The sequence below is a fragment of the Canis lupus genome, chromosome 34 (genome assembly GCF_003254725.2).
Source record: "Canis lupus dingo isolate Sandy chromosome 34, ASM325472v2, whole genome shotgun sequence".
NCBI lineage: Eukaryota > Metazoa > Chordata > Mammalia > Carnivora > Canidae > Canis > Canis lupus.
Window position 1 is genome coordinate 4,686,949 of NC_064276.1, and position 19,708 is coordinate 4,706,656.

Genomic DNA, 19,708 nt, shown 5'->3' on the forward strand with positions numbered 1-19,708 from the left:
TGCCACGCACCCTGATATAAGAGAAGGAAGGCTCCTTGCATGTCTTTCTTGAAGGTGCTCATTGACGGAGGCCTGGCCTTGGCGGTGCAAAGCGGACAGGACACGATACCTGCCCTTGACACGGAGGCCACCAGATGGACGACAGAGGGTGATCTGAGGAAGCTGGAGGCAGGGCCGCGTGTCCTGTCCACGGAGCTGAGGCAGACCCACCACAGGGAGACCCCGAGGGCACACGCGGATCGCGGAGCCAGCAGGGATGCAGGCGCAGCTCTGGCTTGAGCGCTGGTGGCCGACGGAGCAGATATAATCGAAAGGGCAGGCGGGACACGGCTCGACTCAGGTCAGCTTTGTCCGAATCACAGGAGGGCGGTGACCGTCCAAGCTGCGCGTAACATCAGAAGGACAAAACAAACCAACACCAGTGGTCAGTTTAATGCTGTTTGCTCAGCGGGGGGTGGGGGGTGTTTTCTTGATGGTTTATGAAGAGGAAACACAAACCCAACCAGACTGTCGGGCCAGGGCGAACTCTCCCAGGCACCGTCCTCCCCACGTCACCTGTGCTGACACGTCTGCTGGCGGAGCTTGTCAGCGCGAAGTGTCCTCTTGTAGAATGTGGTCTGCATTTCCTAGTGGGCTTGTTTACCTTCCGGCTGCTTCAGTGGAATGGGCTTTCACTGAGTGAAAGGTTAGGTTGTAACGGTGGCTGCTTTTACAGTCAGTACGCTCGAGAACTTTCCCGGGTTGTTCAGCGCTGCTGTCCCGGGTTCGATGGGTCTCTCCACCGGGATGGTGGCAAACGGGTGCAGGCAAACGGGGCGCCGTTAAGTCAGCCTCCTGGGTCGAAAATTTTCAGGGTGTGTTTGCAAAAAAGAAAAAAAAATATGAAGGCTGTGTCTGGACTCCTACAAAGAAGCAGCAGGTTTGCATCAGGGCCTCCTGGTTCCACTTAGTGAGTCCGACTGGTTCAGATGGTCTCTTTGATGGAGCTGCAGGATGGGCAGCGTGCTTCAGGACTGACCTAAGGCAGCTGACGTGGTTGTTTTTAAACCTTAGGGAAGCTGCACTGGTTCTTCATGGGGAGGAAGTTTCTGTACTGTTCATCCTGAAATGGACAACCTGACTCACTGCCAAATGTGAAAAAAGAAGATCTTTTTACTCCCCCGCATGTGTAAACACTAAACACAGCAGTGTTTATAGGAAGGTAAGACACCATCTGGTTCACTGCGTAGTAGCCTAGTTCTTATTTTTATCACTAATTTATACTGAGAGGATGACAGAACAGAATTAGATTCTTGGTTATACAACACACCCAAGGATTCTTATAGTGATAAGCCTTCTGTTGTCTCAAAACCATGAAAGAGACCCTTAGGTGGGATGAGTGCCGTTCTTGGGCACCGTGGCCGACCCAAGATGAGTCACGTCTTCCTCGTGCAGCCCCTGCTGCCCACCTTTGACGCTGGAAGATCCAACAGGTAGTTGGGACTAATTTCAGCTGGATTTAGCAGTCTTTTATTCTTCATATCTTTGGAGAAATGGACATTTTGAAAAGCAACACCGTAGACTGCCTTGCAAGTAGAGACCCAATTTGCTTGGCCCCGATTACCCTACCCCATGCAAAACAGCAACCTTGGGCTTGAGGTACATAAAATTCATAAAGTCATGGAAAACCCAGAACTGACACAGACCAGCGTGCAGATTGGGTTGGGTTGGCTTACATGGATCTGTATTCATCAGTTGCCCTTCCTGAATTCAAAGAGGACGTCTTTTCATTTCTCTATCCTCAGTTGGAGAGAGAGCCTCTTTTATGGCTAGCAACTCCTAAAACCTGCTATCTTGTTCTTTTTTTTTTTCTAGGAAAATATTTTTTTTCCGAGTGATTTAACACATCTCCATTTTGCTAACAGTTCTTTGTGAATCCCATGTCCCCCGTCTTTGCAGGGATGAGCTATCCTCTTTTCTCCATGCTCGTGCAGCAGACCTTTGTCTGCCTTAGTTCTGCTCTCTTCTGGGAAGGATTGGGTGCCACTTGCGGGTTTAATCTGTGGCAGACATTTCCCTCTTCCTATGGAATGACCAAAGGACCCATCTAAGAACCCAAGCCCTTCCTGTCTGCTTTAATAAAAGTTAAGCGGGATCCCTGGGTGGCTCAATGGTTTGGTGCCTGCCTTCAGCCCAGGGCGTGATCCTGGAGTCCCGGGATCGAGTCCTGCGTCGGGCTCCCCGCATGGAGCCTGCTTTGCCTTCTGCCTGTGTCTCTGTCTCTCTCATAAATAAATAAATAAACAAATAAATAAAATCTTAAAAAAAAGTTAAAAAAGTTAAGCAACAACAGTAGCTAAATAATTTTTTTTTCAAGTTAAATTTTGATCTAAGAATTAAACCTCGATTTGAGATTTAGAATTGAAGCTTGGCTGTCTTCTCTGGGGGTAAGCTACTTACTGCTTCCAGGGTAAGTCTTGTTGGATGCGTTGTTCTGAATCAATAGGAATTGAGAGACCACATTTTTCAAAAAGCCTCAGACACCCTTCTCTTTCTGAGTGGTGAGATTGTAGTCTACAAAGGATGGATCAATTTAGCTGTCAAAATGAAAGCTGAGAGGCCAATTGCCCATGCAAATCAGCCACTTGTGCAAGCCCTTCGAAATTGCCTGCAGGAAGAGCGAGGCTGCCCTTTGAAAATTTGGCACATGGTGACAGAAATGAGAAAGTAGTCACTCTTCAGAGATGGTGATGTCCTGAGAGAGCCGATTTTAGAAATTGCTCATTTTGAGCAGTTGCTTAGTTTTTGGCAACTTGTTTGCTTTCATAAAGAAGTCATTTTTTACCCCTCTCTTTTTCTCCCTCTGTTCCCATGTGTCTCGGCAGCTCAGAACACCTCTCACTGTCTGATGTGGAAACTAAGGAATAGGAGGCGTTCTGTGCCAGCTCTGTTCCCGTCGCTCAGGCGATGCATCTATTCCAGGGCCAGCAGCTCCGACCAGCTTTCTGTGCTCCGCAAAGGATGACTTTGCACAAAGACTAAATGGAAAACAATTGGGTTGCATTCTTCCTAAACATTGTTAGGATTAGTCAACACTTTGAGAGATGAAATCCCAGTTTTCCGCCTTCCGTTTTCTGTAGGCTTCAGCTGTGTTTAATATTTCTAAACCAGCACATTTCCCAGTGACCACCACCTGTGTGATGGAGGGAGCGGGCTGGGCGGATCTGGGTGGGAGAGCTCCAAGTACAAGTGCATTTCTCTTTGCCTTTGGGTTCAACTTTTGGAAGCGTCTGCTTTTCTGTTCAGGGAGGTAGGATTTGCCTCTGTTGGTCTCAGAGCCAGGTGATTGCATCATGAAGGGACCCAGTGTGAGGCCCTGTGTTCCTGTGTGAGGACACACTGTCCACACAGCCACGGCCATCACTGGGACTGGTCTCCAGGTGTTCCTGCGTTGGCCCTAAGACACCCAGGGATTTAAAGAAGGGAAATGGTGACATCTGGCACTTGTCTTTTAAAATGCACATGAGATGACTCTCGTAGAGATTCTTTATTAGCTGTTGTTGATCAATATATGGCATTATTTGTACAGAAAATAATTAGCTGGTGACTAAAGAGATCATGTCTGATGTGGGGAAAACTTTTCCAAAGGAGGAATTCCTTGAGCCCAGAGCCCCTCAGTGCGCTGTGGCTTTATGGCTGTCATTCCTCTACATGTCCTGTGCTCCACTGTGATGCAGGAAGATGCATCTGATGGGCCACATACACTGATGAGGAAATGAAGGCGAACCGTTTCCTTTTTCGGTGCAATGTCAAAACTCTCAAGCCCGGATTTAAATTTTTCTTTCCTCCCTGTACATTTGTCCTGTCAAACACTTTTGTATAAGATCTCTAGCTTCGTTTGAAAGCCCCAGCTGTTTGCCCTGATGCCCTGCTGGTGGCGACACTACCAGCTTCTGGCTGTGTGCCATCGCAGAATTGGGCAGGGCAGCAGCACAGCTGCCGACGGGCGAAGAACACCTTTCAGAAAAGGAAAAAGTCCTGAGCTGGGACACTTTTTAATGCTGCTCTCAGCATTTGCAAATCGTAATGTCCAACAGTGCTTCAAGTTTTGGTGGCAATATTGAACCGAACCAGAGGCCTATCTTTAAGAAAAAGAAGCAAAGCTAACTTTTAAAGTTTGAGTCCTGGCCCCGGCTTGAAGGTGAAGCAGTCGGTGGTCTTCTATTTGGGGACATCAAAATGAGGCTGCTCCACAGCCAGCCTGCGGCCCGGCCCGCATCAGCCTGCAGCCGAGGGGCAGGGGCTCTGCTCAGTCGCCCTTGCGATGGCACTGGCCAGGCCACCCCGGCACCGTGGACTTTCCGTCACCTCAGGCTCTCTGGGCGTTTGCTTTGGATCTTCATGTGGTTTTCCCGAATGCTGGAATTTCTGCTTAGGAATGTGGTTGTAGCTGGGAGCAAGGTTCTGCCCTCCTTCCTCTTGGCAGGGGCCCAGGCTGCCTGCCATGGTTTATGTTCCTGAGAGTCTGCGCACCTTGTCAGAGCACCCAGGTACCTGCCTGCTGCTTCTTGCATGCTTGTCCCTTCCCCCTCCTTCCCCCTGGGCCCTTCCTTCCCCTGCCCCGTCCTACTGTCCTCTTCGCGGCCACCTTTGCCTCCTCAGTTCCTCTTTTTCTGTTCCTTCTGTGGGCACCTCCTTTTTGTTTCTGAATGGCTGGGGGCTGCCTTCCCTTCAAATGACATCTTCCTTCCTTCCTTTCCTTTTTTTTTTTTTTTCCAGATTTTATTTATTTATTCATGAGAGATACAGAGAGAAGCAGAGAAACAGGCAGAGGGAGAAGCAAGCCCCCTGTGGGGAGCCTGATGCAGGGACTCGATCCCAGGATCCAGGGATCACACCCTGGGCCTAAGGCAGGTGCTCAACAGGCACCCCAAACAGTGTCTTTCTTTACCCTAAAAGCCCTCTGTTGATCTCTCCAAGCACGTCCAGGGGGGGCACATGTGTTGGAGGCGAATGACAGAGGTTGTTGGAGGTAACTTCGTGTGACAAGAGCAGAGTTAGGGACAGTCTCAGAAAGGGGCACTGTGTGTGCAGAGAGGCTGCTGATTCTCTTCAAGCAGATTCTATAGATTGTTCTTCCCAGCCATACTGCTGGCCCTGGACTGGTGAGAAAAAACGATGACATCCTTTCCCTAATTTGTACTTTAACTCGCAGTGAGGAAGTTGGGATTCTCATTGCTGACATTATTGTCTTATATCCAGACACGCTCTGTTTCTAGACTTTCTGTACCAGTAATAGTTTGTAAAAATGGGGTGTGATTTATAGTTGTGCAATTTTTTGTTTTTTTTTTTTTTTTAGTATTTTCAAGTCTGGAGTTCCCAGTGGAAGCTGCTTGTGGCCTCTGGTTTCTCCCAGTCCCGCCCGTCTCCCTGCTCACCCGCCGTATGGATCTTCCTAAATCTCCCTCTTGTGCTGGTACTCCATGGAGCCTTCAAGGCCCCCCTCCTTTGGACGAGATCTTGTCTTTTTCTTGTGAGAACACTCCCTAGTTGGCTGCCTTTCTAGTGGAGGAGCTCCATCTAGGAGTTCCGTGGAGCGGCTCCTTGGAGCCCTCTTCCCACTTGGCCGTGCTCCGCAGTGGCCGTGCTCACACCCCTCCTGATGCCACCCCTTCCTGCTCCTCAGCCTTGGGTTCCCACTTGGAATTCATTCTCCTTTACTTTCTTGTTTTCCTCCAGGGATTGGAGTAGAGGACAGCTTCCTGTCCGTGGTCCTAACAGTCCTCCAGTCCTGTCTTTCCACCTTTAGGTCACTTGCTATGTTTCCCCGGACCCCGTTCAGTTGGCATTCCTGCAGACTCCTGTCTGCTGGCCCCACAGTTGGGTTTCCTCAGTTCCTCCCACCCCAAGTGTGGTACCGGACATTCGTGGTCCAGCCTAGGCTGCCTCTGGCCAAATGGCTCTTCATTCTGTCTAGGGTTTTCAGGATTCCTGCCTTATCTACCACCAGCTTCACCTGTATTTCACCCCACTTGAACACACTTCATCGTGTCTCTGAATATCATACCTGTCCCTTAAATCCCAGATCACATTTCTCTTCTTCTGGGAAGCTCTCTTTGACTTCTTCCTCTCCTCTAATTGCAGGCTTTTATAGAATTGTGTAGGCCCATCGTAGAGTGTCTTGGATGAGCTCCCAAGTGCACAGTGGGTTCTTGCTTTGTCTTCTGACCACCTACCAAGCACGGGGCCGTGTGGCAGTTAACTGACTGATTGAGTGCAAGATGTCTCTTAGTTGAGCCCCATGACCACCGGTAAAATTCTTACAAGTTGGGACATTCTGGTCCAACAGTTCATAGGTTTTCTGAGCCTATATCTGGTGGGGTTTCTTTCCATGACTCCATTCAACATCGTTATGATGCCAGGTGGTGTCATCCGTTTTCATTTTATTGTGATTTTACTGTTGCACAATTTCTAAATTGAGCTTTTAAGACTGGCCTGAAATTTTAATTTTTCTCCTGTATCCATAGGAGAAAGGCCACTGCTCAGCTGACCTTTGGTTTCTAGAAGAATGTTTAAATCTACATTTTTCCTCTTTCTGAGGAGGTCAGGCTGGGGAGGTTGCATATTTTAGCAGAAAGCGTGTGCTGATGGGCACTTAGGAAGTTATAATTGATGTTTAAATTTTATTTATGCATTTCAATTAAGAGTTTTAAGAGCCTGTGAAGGTGGCCTGGGGTGCAACTTTTAGGGAAGGTTTATTGTTTGTAAATCATGAAGGACTGCTGCAGGGGCAGTGTTTTCTGGAGTGAGGCTGTCACTGAGAATTCTGATGCGGAGGACTTAGGCCATTGTTTCTACTAAAGTGGAAACCAAGCTAAAGGAGAAAAGAGTAAGGATAATACAGAATTGAGTCAAATGGGAACTTTTTTGTTTTAATAAAACATAAGCTATTTCTTATTTGATGGGTAGTTAAATATCTATTTTAAAATATTCCGACCTACCGCCCGAGGCAACCCTCTGGGGCTTTGTCATTTCTTTACCTTTTGACTTTCTTCTTAGTTTTCTGGAAAATATGTCAGTGATTTATGGTTTATACATCAGGGAATCTGTGACCTTATGGGGGGAGGAGGGGAGTGCTCAGCCCATGGACCCGAAGGGGCCTTTGTCTGTGACTTTAACTTAGCTCTTAGACAAGGTCACTGCCTTGTTGCTGTGGCTTCTCCTGCTAAGTCTACACTGCTCGGTACATGTGGGTGTCGTATTGAGTGTGGTGTATTCCTTCAGAGGGTGGAACGCCAACCCAGACAAGGGTTGACCTCCTAGTATAGGAGGTCCCAATGTTGTTTGCTGGGTTATCAGGCACCAAGGTGGGAAAAGATCTTCTTTACCACTGATGTAAACACAGACAGGGTAAGAACCTTTCAAGGTGGATGCCCCTGACTCCTCCTGTAGGAAGTGGTTTCCAGTTTAAGCTTTGGATTCTAAAGGGAGTTTTGTTGTCCACCATGCCGTGTACACTCTGCACTGCGCGTGGTGCCACTTGAGTGGTGCCTTTTCATAAGAGAGGGGCTTGATTTTGAAATCAGAAGTTGGCCCTGGAGCATCCAGCGGTCCACACTGTGGGCTGTTCCTGCCTGGATTGAAGGGGGAGTCCTCTTCTGCACTATTTATCTGGTTGAGTCAATGATTCTGAATTCCCAGCAATGCCCTTTTTGGCCTCTGAGTCTTTTGACATTTCAGAGGATGGCCATCCTCCGCAGGTGTGACTCTTAGATCTTATAGCTGGGGACCCTATCAACTAATTTATGACTGCACTGACGGAAGATAGGAGAGCTCAGCCTCTAGACCTAATTATCAGCCCTGTTTTATTTTTTATTTTTATTTATTTTTATTTATTTTTATTTTTTTTTTTAGCCCTGTTTTAAATTTAATTCTGACACATATGAGTTTATAGAAATTGCCAGGTATTCCTGGCAATAATGAGTGGGTCTGTCCAACCTTGTCCCTTAAATTTTAACTAAGAAATAAACAAACACAAAGACATTTTAGGGCTAATTTTAAAACATTTTGGGGCTCAAGAGAGGATGTGGGTGTATTCCAACATGCCATCGTATAAAGAAGTTCAGACTAGCATGTTTGTTGCCACAGCCAAAGGAGAGACTGGTGGTGGGAGAGAGGAATTAGCTGCTCCTACGAAGTTTTTCTGGACTGAGTATGCCTCCTTACCTTGGAGAGAGCTCCCTTACTCTTCTTTTGGCCTCAAGAATTTGCATCTGCACCTCCTCTTGTCCAAAGGGTGATGTCACGGGCTTTCAAAGACTCAGCTGGGACCATGTTGGGCTTGGTGATGCTGTAGTGTGTGTGTGCGCACCTGGGCTGTGCGGGCTTTCCTGGGCAGTTCTGAATATGTTGTTTGGGATTGCCCCCGGCTTCCCGTGAACTAACCAAAGGCACCCGATGGAGGCAAAGAGCCTCATGGAGAGACAGTGTCACTTAGTCTGCCCTCTGGCCTCTGGGCCTCAAGACTTCCAAACGGCTGATTTCAACAGATATAAAATTTTACAAACTTCCAGATGCCGGAATTCAGTTTATTTTCTGCAGGCAGATGGCCTTTAGATAATTACTGAAGTAGTGTGGGAACCACTGCATAGAGGAATAGCCAGAATGTTCCAGAATGTTCCGGGAAGTTCTTCTTCCCTTTTTCTCATCATCATTCTAGCTGCTACCCAAGTGTATGTGTGGGGATAGGCAACGCCATTGTGTTCCAGGCTTACTGGAAGCCAGAAGCTGCAGAGCAGGGAGTAGAAAGAGACTATGTGAACTAGGACAACAGAACCTGCATGAGCGCTGAAAGGACAGTATTTGAAGTAACAGGTGTCCCTCACTACAAATTCATTCTTTATGAATCAGAAAGGGATGGTAACCCATTTCTTGAGTTTCTGGCATATATGGTTCTAGCGAGGCTAATTCTTGTAGTAGTCTTTCTGTCACATTAGAGTATCAGGTTTTCAGGATTTTTATATTAAATTGAAGAGATTGGGGGGGTGATTAGTTGGTGGAATAAGATGAATTCATTTTAGTGAAGTGAATGCTTTCATGGTTTACAGTTCTTTTCCTAATAAAGTTTCTTCTGCACCAAATAAATTAATGTGTAAATAAAAATACAAGTTCAAATTATTGGTATAGTTTATTCTCTGCCTTCTGCCTTTGCTCCTTATTTTTCAAATGCATTACTTAAAGTGCAATATATACCCCACAACAGGATGAAAGAGCCCTCATAAAACTGGTAAATTCACACAACCAATCTGAATTTGATGTTCAAAATGCTTAAAGTAATTTACATGGGTTTGAAACGATGGTCCTTTTGGTGTTTCATGAGATGTGTTTGCGTATGTTAACGGCGTAGGAATTGTTTTTTTCTTTTTCTGAAGAAGGAAACCCATCCGTATGTGGGATATAAGGCGAGGGCTATCTGTTGTGATTTCCGAGCTGTCCTGGGTCACTTTGCTCTAAGTCTTACATCACTAAAATAGCTTGCTGGTTATGCAGGGCCTTCCTGGAAGTTTCTAGAATTGATAAGCAATGACCATAGCCTCTTTTAAAATGGATTAATAGGATCTGTTTTTTTCTTTTGTTTTTTGAAGTGCCGGCATGTGAGGTGGGCTCGAGTGCCCAGGTGCTGTGGATCCGTAGTGTGATACATGATCCAGGAAACGCTCCCCCCTTTCCCTCCTTGGTAAGTCAAACACCTCTGTGGGAAATGAAGACACCGCCAGTTTTACAGATTGAGACACAGTTATAGCTTATGAGTGTCACTTATCTCTGCTGTTAAAAATGGCAGTGAACGACCAAAAAAACGCAGCCCCAGAGAGGTGAGGCAATCTGCTCACGATTTCCCAAGTAATTGGAGGCAGAGCTGGGATTTGAACCCATGTTCTTTTTTTTTTTAAATTTTTTTTTCTTTTTTTATTTATTATTTATGATAGTCACAGAGAGAGAGAGAGAGAGAGAGAGAGAGGCAGAGACACAGGCAGAGGGAGAAGCAGGCTCCATGCACTGGGAGCCCGACGTGGGATTCGATCCCGGGTCTCCAGGATCGCGCCCTGGGCCAAAGGCAGGCGCCAAACCGCTGCGCCACCCAGGGATCCCTGAACCCGTGTTCTTAAGCCTAACATAATACTACCTCATAGTGCTGGGAATACTTTCTGAGAATCAGGCAGACACGCTTTTTAATTTTTTTTTCCCTTACTGAAAAAAGAGAAGCTCACAATAAATAGTAAGAAATTAGTTTTTCAAACAACTGTCTAAATCAGGAGATGGCAAATTTTTTTCTGAAAAGGGTGAGCTAGTCAATATTTTAGGATTTGCTATTTGATTTTATAAATCTCTGTTTCAACAACTCAACTCTATGTTGAAGCACTCGCGCAGCCACAGACAATAGGTAAATGAGCAGACATGGCTGTGTTCCAATAAAACTTTATTTACAAGGACCAGAGGCCAGCTGAGCTGGATTTTGCCCATAGGCTGTAGTTTATCGAGCCCTGGTCTGTATACTTACAGCACTCAGAGATCTCACAGTATGACGAGTAAGTGTGTTTTAGTGGCCAGTAGGTATGAGTCCTTTAGCAAAATTTCGCTTGGATGCTCTGAATTTAATCTTAAGTGACTTTTAATGAAGTCTCCTGTAATTGTAAAAACCTACTCTTTATTTTTTAATTATGATTTTTATATTTATTTATTTATTTATTTATTTATTTATTTATTTATTTATATATTTTATTTATTTATTCATAAGAGACATAGAGAAAGAGGCAGAGACATAGGCAGAGGGAGAAGCAGGCTCCCCTGCAGGGAGCCTGATGAGGGACTCCATCCCAGGACTCTGGGATCATGACCTGAGCCAAAGGCAGATGCTCAACCATTGAGCCACCCAGGTATTCCAAAACCTACTCTTTAGAATAAATGCATCTGCTGTCATAAGTCTGTAGGCCCCAAGTGTATTAGCTTAAGGCAGGCACCTAGCTTGCAGCTTTGCTCCAAGTAGGCTTGATAAACACTGTTCTTTCAGTGTATTTAGTTAGTCTAGAATGTATAACTCTTTATGAAATAAGATCAGATGGCATTTCCTCTTTTGGTCTCTGTGTAGTTTCTAAATGTGACATTTTTATTTTGCACCCTTAAAAATGCTATTGCTTATACTTATTAGGGCAAACATGCAATTATTTTGGGCTGTCTGATAATTGTGTTGCTCAAAAGTGTTCTGGTATCACATCTTCCTCTTTTATTATGAGCAAAACCAGATGTTTATAAGAGTCAAGTTTGAACAAGGTTGATGCACGTAAATCATGGGATAACATGGTGATCTCCTTTGCCACATACGTTAAATGAGGTGGTTCTATGTTTTTTGTACTTAACTTTTTCTATTTTATTTTATTTTATTATTTTATTTTATAATAAATTTATTTTTTATTGGTGTTCAATTTACCAACATACAGAATAACACCCAGTGCTCATCCCGTCAAGTGCCCCCCTCAGTGCCCGTCACCCGTTCACCCCCACCCCCCGCCCTCCTCCCCTTCCACCACCCCTAGTTCGTTTCCCAGAGTTAGGAGTCTTTATGTTCTGTCTCCCTTTCTGATATTTCCCACACATTTCTTCTCCCTTCCCTTCTATTCCCTTTCACTATTATTTATATTCCCCAAATGAATGAGAACATACAATGTTTGTCCTTCTCCGATTGACTTACTTCACTCAGCATAATACCCTCCAGTTCCATCCACGTTGAAGCAAATGGTGGGTATTTGTCGTTTTTTTTTTTTTTTTAAAGTGTTTTTATTTATTTATTTTTTTCTTTTTTTTTTTTAATTTTTATTTATTTATGATAGTCACACAGAGAGAGAGAGAGAGAGAGAGAGGCAGAGACACAGGCAGAGGGAGAAGCAGGCTCCATGCACCGGGAGCCCGACGTGGGATTCGATCCCGGGTCTCCAGGATCGCGCCCTGGGCCAAAGGCAGGCGCCAAGCCGCTGCGCCACCCAGGGATCCCTCGTTTTTAATGGCTGAGTAATATTCCATTGTATACATAGACCACATCTTCTTTATCCATTCATCTTTCGATGGACACCGAGGCTCCTTCCACAGTTTGGCTATTGTGGACATTGCTGCTAGAAACATCGGGGTGCAGGTGTCCCGGCGTTTCATTGCATCTGTATCTTTGGGGTAAATCCCCAGCAGTGCAATTGCTGGGTCGTAGGGCAGGTCTATTTTTAACTCTTTGAGGAACCTCCACACAGTTTTCCAGAGTGGCTGCACCAGTTCACATTCCCACCAACAGTGTAAGAGGGTTCGCCTTTCTCCGCGTCCTCTCCAACATTTGTGGTTTCCTGCCTTGTTAATTTTCCCCATTCTCACTGGTGTGAGGTGGGATCTCATTGTGGTTGTGATTTGTATTTCTCTGATGGCAAGTGATGCAGAGCATTTTCTCATGTGCATGTTGGCCATGTCTATGTCTTCCTCTGTGAGATTTCTCTTCATGTCTTTTGCCCATTTCATGATTGGCTTGTTTGTTTCTTTGGTGTTGAGTTTAATAAGTTCTTTATAGATCTTGGAAACTAGCCCTTTATCTGATAGGTCATTTGCAAATATCTTCTCCCATTCTGTAGGTTGTCTTTTAGTTTTGTTGACTGTATCCTTTGCTGTGAAAAGCTTCTTGTCTTGATGAAGTCCCAATAGTTCATTTTTGCTTTTATTTCTTTTGCCTTCGTGGATGTATCTTGCAAGAAGTTACTGTGGCCGAGTTCAAAAAGGGTGTTGCCTGTGTTCTCCTCTAGGATTTTGATGGACTCTTGTCTCACATTGAGATCTTTCATCCATTTTGAGTTTATCTTTGTGTCTGGTGCAAGAGAGTGGTCTAGTTTCATTCTTCTGCATGTGGATGTCCAATTTTCCCAGCACCATTTATTGAAGAGACTTTCTTCCGGTGGATAGTCTTTCCTCCTTTATCGAATATTAGTTGACCATAAAGTTGAGGGTCCACTTCTGGGTTCTCTATTCTGTTCCACTGATCTATGTGTCTGTTTTTGTGCCAGTACCACACTGTCTTAACTTTTTCTTCTTTTTTTTTTTTTGTCTTAACTTTTTCTTTCAGAAGGATACTTCTGACACCTGAAGGCCTATCTGATTATTGTACTGGTTATCATCTAAAAAGATGGGTGTGTGGGGGGCACCTGGTTGGCTCAGTTAGTTAAGCGTCTGACTCTTGATTTCAGCTCAGGTCTTAATCCTAATCTCAGGGGGGTGAGATCGAGCTCAGTGTGGAACCCACTTGGGATTCTCTCTCTTCTTTTCTGTCCCTCTCCTCTTTCTGTCTTTCTCTTAAATAGATAAATAAAATCTTAAAGATGAGTGAGGGAAAACTGAATAGTTTTTGTTTCTTTAAGGATTTTGAGCAGAAAAGTGCTCTATTTGTTTAATCATTTATCCTTTCCTTAATTCATAGAAACACATAACTTTAGCAAGCCCATGAGCCTGATACAGCCACTGGTCCCTAGGTATTTTTTCCATGAGTATTGAAAGGATTCTTCACTTTAATAGCAATGATATAAAAAGGTAAATTTAGATTCAAAAGTAATGGAAAACTATATATGGCATCTTATTAACTGGAAAAAGCAGGTTTCAAAATAATGTATTTAATAAAATCCCATTCATCTTAAACACATACACATAATCTGTACACACAAGTGCATGTGTGTTAAAAAGTCTACTAGAACATATACCAGCAATATATGCCAAACTCTAAACAGATTATCTCTATGTTTGAGGACGTTTGTACTTTATGAGTCACATATTCACTGCTGTAGTTTTTCAGCAGTATTATACATGTGCAATCTAAAAACAATGAAAAAGAAAAGATTAAAGTAGTGAGTGTTCATCATAGATATTGTGTAAAAGAAGGGGAAAAAAATTCACCCATAGTGCTTTTGACATGGACTAACAGTATTGCCATTTAATGTAGTCTTTTATAATATATTTTTGATAAGGAATTTACAGAGTGGAAATAACGGTAAACATAAAATTTTTCCTATTGTTTTTCCCCTTGTTATATACTTTTTATTATACATATATGATATCATATTACTGAAAATTGTTAATAAACCTCATTTTAATGTCACATAATAGTCCATCATGTAAAGGCAGTATAAAGCAACTTATTTCTTTTTTGCTGGATATATATACATATTATTTTTAGGTAACAAAAATCATAGACAGTGCTTAAACGATCATGCCAAGGGGAGGGTAGCTCACACTCATGTACCTGGATTTGAATCCTGCTTTCCAGCTTCTTATAGCTCACACTATGATCTACATTGTGGAAAGGAGACATTTAGTGCATAAAGTATATGCTTCATAAATGATAACAACCACTATTATCAAGCTTTCTTTTAATTGAAGATTCATTCATTAGGTCTGATTAGCTGCCATTGACTTATTATTTTAAAACCAACCATTTTCAGTAAGATTGCTAACTGGCTTTGCAAAACTGTTGTAGATATTTATACTTCACCAATAATATATTAAGTCTGTTCTACTAAAACTTCACTATTATTGAGCATCATCATTAATTTTTTTTTGTCTATTTGATAATATTCCTTCATTTTGATATATTCCATTATTTACTCATTATGTTGTTTGGTTGGTTTTCTGTTTTTTGTTATTTTGTTTTTTTAAGAGGGGGAGAGCATATGTGAGCACAGGGGAGGGGCAGAGGGAGAGTGAAAGAATTGTTTATACCTGTTTACTATTAAGATTCAGCACTTAAAGATTTTAACAGAATTTGTTTTTAAGAATATTAACTCTTTGTTGTTAGTATTTCCTTACTTCATTTGCTTGCTGACTTTATCCTTTTTTTTTAAAAAAAGATTTTAGTTATTTATTTATTCATGAGAGACAGAGAGAGAGAGAGAGAGAGAGAGAGAGAGAGAGGCAGAGACATAGGCAGAGGGAGAAGCAGGTTCCATGCAGGGAGCCCGATGCAGGACCTGATCCCGGGACTCCAGGATCATGCCCTGAGCCAATGGCAGGTGCTAAACTGATGAGCCACCCAGGGATCCCCTGACTTTATCTTTTGAATTAAAAGTTTATTACAGTGTTGCCAGATATTTTTTTCATCATGATATCAGTACTTAAGGAATTTAATAAAAATTTTCCTTCAGAGAGAAAATGAGTGAAAATATCAGTGAGGGTGACAAAACATGAGAGACACCTAACTCTGGGAAAAATGAACAAGGGGTCGTGGAAGGGGAAGTGGGCAGGGGTTGGGGTGACTGGGTAATGGGCACTGAGGGGGGCACTTGGCAGGATGAGCACTGGGTGTTATGCTATATGTTGGCAAATTGAACTCCAATAAAAAAATTAAAAAAAATTCCTCTACTTTCTCCTGATATTATTACAAATATTCATCTCTAGAATTTGGAGAACAGTTCAGTTATTTAAAAATGGATCCTGTTCTTTGTAATTTGTCTCATAGTTATAGTCTGCCTTTCTTTTCCTTCCCTGACAAAAATCTACCCCCAATTTTACTTTAATGAGGATATTCAGAGAATTAAGATATTTGTATGAATGAGGAATCTCAGCTGCACATTACTTCATCCTACAAATAGAAATCTATTTTATGGCCAGGCACCTGAAATTCTTTCATTCTTTCTTTAATCCCCTTTTGGTTGGGGGAAAGGTGGAAGTTTCACATTTTGAGATGTTCTCTAGCTTTTACCTATATTTTTAACTACTGTGTATCGGTACTTTTTATGTAGTAGAACCTGATGTATTATGCTGGATATGATTAAGTCATTATCACAGTGCTTTTCTTCTTGTCTCATGTTCGTGCCCAACTTCTGGTGTTTGTGTTCAACGTTATGTAGTGTGACTGTGGGACAGAGATGGTACTGGTGGAATCACATATGCGTTGGTTGGTATCCTCACTTGTTGAGTTTAGAGCAGTCACCTAAATTATTAACTTATTTATGAATTATCATGTGCCTGCAACAATGGTTTCCTAATTTACACATTCCAGAAGGTAGAGAATTGGCTAGATTTCTCTTTTCGAGATCAAGATTAACCTGGCTTTGGACAGATTTAACCACAACTCAGGTCTCTAGCTTTACTTTTCTTGGTTTTCTAGATTTCTTTCACATAAGGAAAGTGAAAGGGCATCAGTTTAGAGTGGGAAGAGGCAATGAGACACTGGACTGGGTTTCTGGAGACAAAAAGACTAAATAAATAGGAAGCCACATGCTTACTGAGTTGCTCTCATTGTTTCAATTGGTGCCACTGTGCTGATTGGAATTTTATTTTGTGTTATTTCTGGTGCATTTCAATGTATATTATTGACACAGGTACATCAGTTGCTTAAACATGCTGAGTGGTTATATTTTGGAATAAAGATTAGCCTGTCAGTCTTAATAATGTCAGAAATACTAAAGCTGTGGACTCCACTTCTTATTATTCCTGTCTTGTTGCCTTGTCAGCCTGATGGAAAATCTCTAGGAGGTGATCTGGAGAGGCTCATGCAGGTCTGATTTCCTTGGTCACATGCACTTCACTCCTCATTTCCCAAGTTCGCTGACAGGACAATTGTCTGCCTCTACTATCCACACTAGAATGCATTGGAATTCCCATTATGGAGCTGGGGAAACCTTGCTTTCTCTCCAGTATGGGATTTTGACGTTTTTCCTTGTTTGTTTAGGTGAGTGTCTGCCAAGTATGTTTTGTTCTGGCTTTATGACCACTATAAATATTTGTGAATCACAGATGTGTGGTCAAGTTCGGAATTCATTTTCTTTCCTTTGCTTCATGTTTGAGTCAGGGTAGTGATGGTATATGTGTGCTGTTCATTCTCACACACCCATTAGAGGGGCAGATGTATGTAGGGTTAATTGCTTGGATTTGAAGATTTATATGTGCCTGTAAGGATATTGGTCCCCTGATTAAACTGTGCGTAAGATCTTTCTGGCAGAACTTTCCTAAGGGCATAAAAATGACCCTGTGTTTGGATTTTTGAATTTCATGGGACTTGGGGTTTTCCTGCATTGTGGCCTCCAGATCAGAGGGTTGGAGAGGCTTCTGTAGCTGCAGGGTTGCAAACCTAATCAGTTCGTGTTCTATCCACTGGAGCTTCTCATGTGGTTTTCATGTGTGTTTGTGTCTCTTTTAGCCTTCCAGGCCACTGTGGATCGAGTCATTTTGCTTCATTTGCTTTTGCTTACAACTTGGACAGTAACCATGATTGGTTAAACCAAAGCAGAAAAAGCAAAGGTTTTGGAAAGGAAAGATGGTCAGGAGATTCTGGGAAGCAAATACCACCATGTTTTCAAATAATGGTATCTAAGAATAGTGAAAAGATTTTATGTTTCCAACATTCAGAAATTAGGTGGGTGCATCTAAGTTTTTACAAAACTCAGATTATTTTTTGGGTGGGTAAGGGGGTGACTGCCTTGCTCAGAGCTCTCATGTGCCTTTTGAGAACTGTGCCTCCTCTTATAGCAAGCCACCTCCCTGCCACAGTGATGGTTTGAAGGTGCAATACCTTGTCAAGCTAGCCGATCATGTGTCCCACCTGGTGGCCACCCTGACTAATTCTAGTTTAGGCCATGCCTTCATTTCGGGCTCTAATATCTCATTCCTTCTCTCCAACTCAAAGATAGCAGTTAAATGTTCTTCCCTCTCTTTCTAGCATCATTGGTTTTTATTTTCCCCTTTCTGTTGGATCTTTCCAACAGGAATGGAAACATCTGCCATCTTTTTTTTTTCAAAGATTTTATTTATTTACTCATCAGAGACACACACACACACACACACAGAGAGAGAGAGAGAGAGAGAGAGAGGCAGAGACATGGGCAGAGGGAGCCCAACGTGGGACTCAATCCCGGGACTCTGGGATCATGACCTGGGCCAAAGGCAGATGCTCAATGGCTGAGCCACCCAGGTGTCCCCCATCTTTTTTATTTTTATTTTTATTTATTTATTCATGAGAGACAGGGAGAGAGAGAGAGAGAGAGAGAGAGGCAGAGACACAGGCAGAGGCAGAAACAAGCTCCCTGTGAGGAACCAGATGCAGGACTCAATTTCAGGACTCAAGGATCATGACCTGAGCCAAAGGCAGAGAGACTCAAGCACTGAGCCACCCGGGAATCCCAACATCTACCATCTTAAAAAAAAAAAATTACCTTTTGATTTTAATTTCCCTTTCAGCTACAACCCACATCTCTCCCCCCCCCTCTTTTTTTTAACAGAAAAACTCCTTAAAGTCACTTGCCTCTATTTCTTTTCCCCAATTCCTGTGTTTGCATTTCCTCTTGAACTCATTTTGACCACTCAGTCTTCCATCAGTACTGCCTCCTCAGGTCACTGTCATGTTACTGACAAGGGGGTCAAGGCTGCATCAGCATTGTACTTGGCAGTCAGTTGGTCAGCATTCCTTTGCTCATCCCTCCCTCTTCTTCAAAGCACTTTCTTCAACTGATTTCAGGGCACGTTTTCCTGGTGTGATTCCTTAACATTTCTAGCCATTTCCTCTTAACCTCAGCTGCTCATCTCCTTGCCCTCTGAGCCCTGGAGTCCCTGAGGATTCACTACCTTGACCTTTGCCTCTAGCTTTGCCCATCATCCCCACCATTTGCATAATTTCTGCCCTCCCCATAATGTAAACTCCATGAAGGCAGAGATTTTTTACCTATTTTGATCACCGGTCCATCTCCAGGCATAGAGAAGAGCCCAAGAAATAAAAAGCTATCAATAATCATTTATTGAATGGATGGATTTATAGAGGTATGGATGGTTGGGTGGATGGATGAATGGATGGATGGAAGGATGGATAGATCTTTTGGAATTTTCCAAACTGAATGAGAAAAACCCTATTTCTAATTTGAGTACAGGGCTGGAAGTCTTTGAGCTTGTCTACATGAGGAAGGAATGGGATTATTCCCCTTCCACTTCCAACTTCAGTTGGTATGTTTGGTATAATTTTCCCCTTATTTTCCGACAGGTAGATATTTGCCAGTTCACCATTTCTCAGCTCACATGTCACTTCTCTGGATTTTACTCTTCCTCTCCATGATCAGATGAATGAAGTTGCACTTCCTCTGTGTCCCCGCACTCCTGTGCATGCCCCCACTATGGCAATTTAAAATTGGATTCATGGTAGTATTTGTTGTGTACATGTAGTCTTTTTTATTCATATTGCAAAGCCCTTGGCTTGATTGCGTTTCTCTTCTACTTAACACTCTGGCGCGCAATAAGCACTCATTATGTATGTGTTATTTAATGAAGTGATTTAGACTGAAATTTTGTAAAACATAACTTACTCTAATGGTCCTTAAGAGTGCAATAAAAATGTGCCTCTCTAGCCTTCTGATTGTGCTACATTTAAGATGTTTATTTCACGATTTTACAATAATTAAATAATTAGATTTGCTAAAGCCATTATAGCCTGCCCCCAAATTGTCCAGCTGAGGCCTGATAACCCAGTGTACTGCCTTCTGAGTAATCTTTGCCAACTTCCAGTATAACTGAATATTATTCGTACTGTATCTTGGAGAGGAAAGAGTGTGTGGTTGCTCTGAAGTCTCTTTCTCCCTAATGGTTGTCTATAAGATGTGAAGATGGCTGAAAAGGAAGATGACAGTGGTTAAACAGCACATGGGCTGAGACTAGCGGCCCCTCCCCTGCACTGTAG

General features: G+C 43.1%; 1 protein-coding gene across 11 annotated transcripts in view; it reads left to right on the forward strand.

Annotated features, from left to right (window-relative positions):
• The window catches only part of SEMA5A (semaphorin 5A), a 470,523-nt gene that overhangs the window by 93,837 nt on the left and 356,978 nt on the right, over positions 1-19,708 (forward strand). For 6 of the 11 annotated variants that reach the window (XM_025451472.3, XM_025451477.3, XM_049105633.1 and 3 more), the window contains exon 2: positions 9,624-9,715. The exons of 2 other annotated variants lie outside the window; for them this stretch is intronic. The gene's annotated coding sequence lies outside the window, so the exon portion shown is untranslated. Of the gene's footprint in view, positions 1-1,053; positions 1,202-9,623; positions 9,716-19,708 lie in introns of all 11 variants that reach the window. 3 more of the 11 variants (XM_035710390.2, XM_049105632.1, XM_049105634.1) reach the window with 1 other exon arrangement.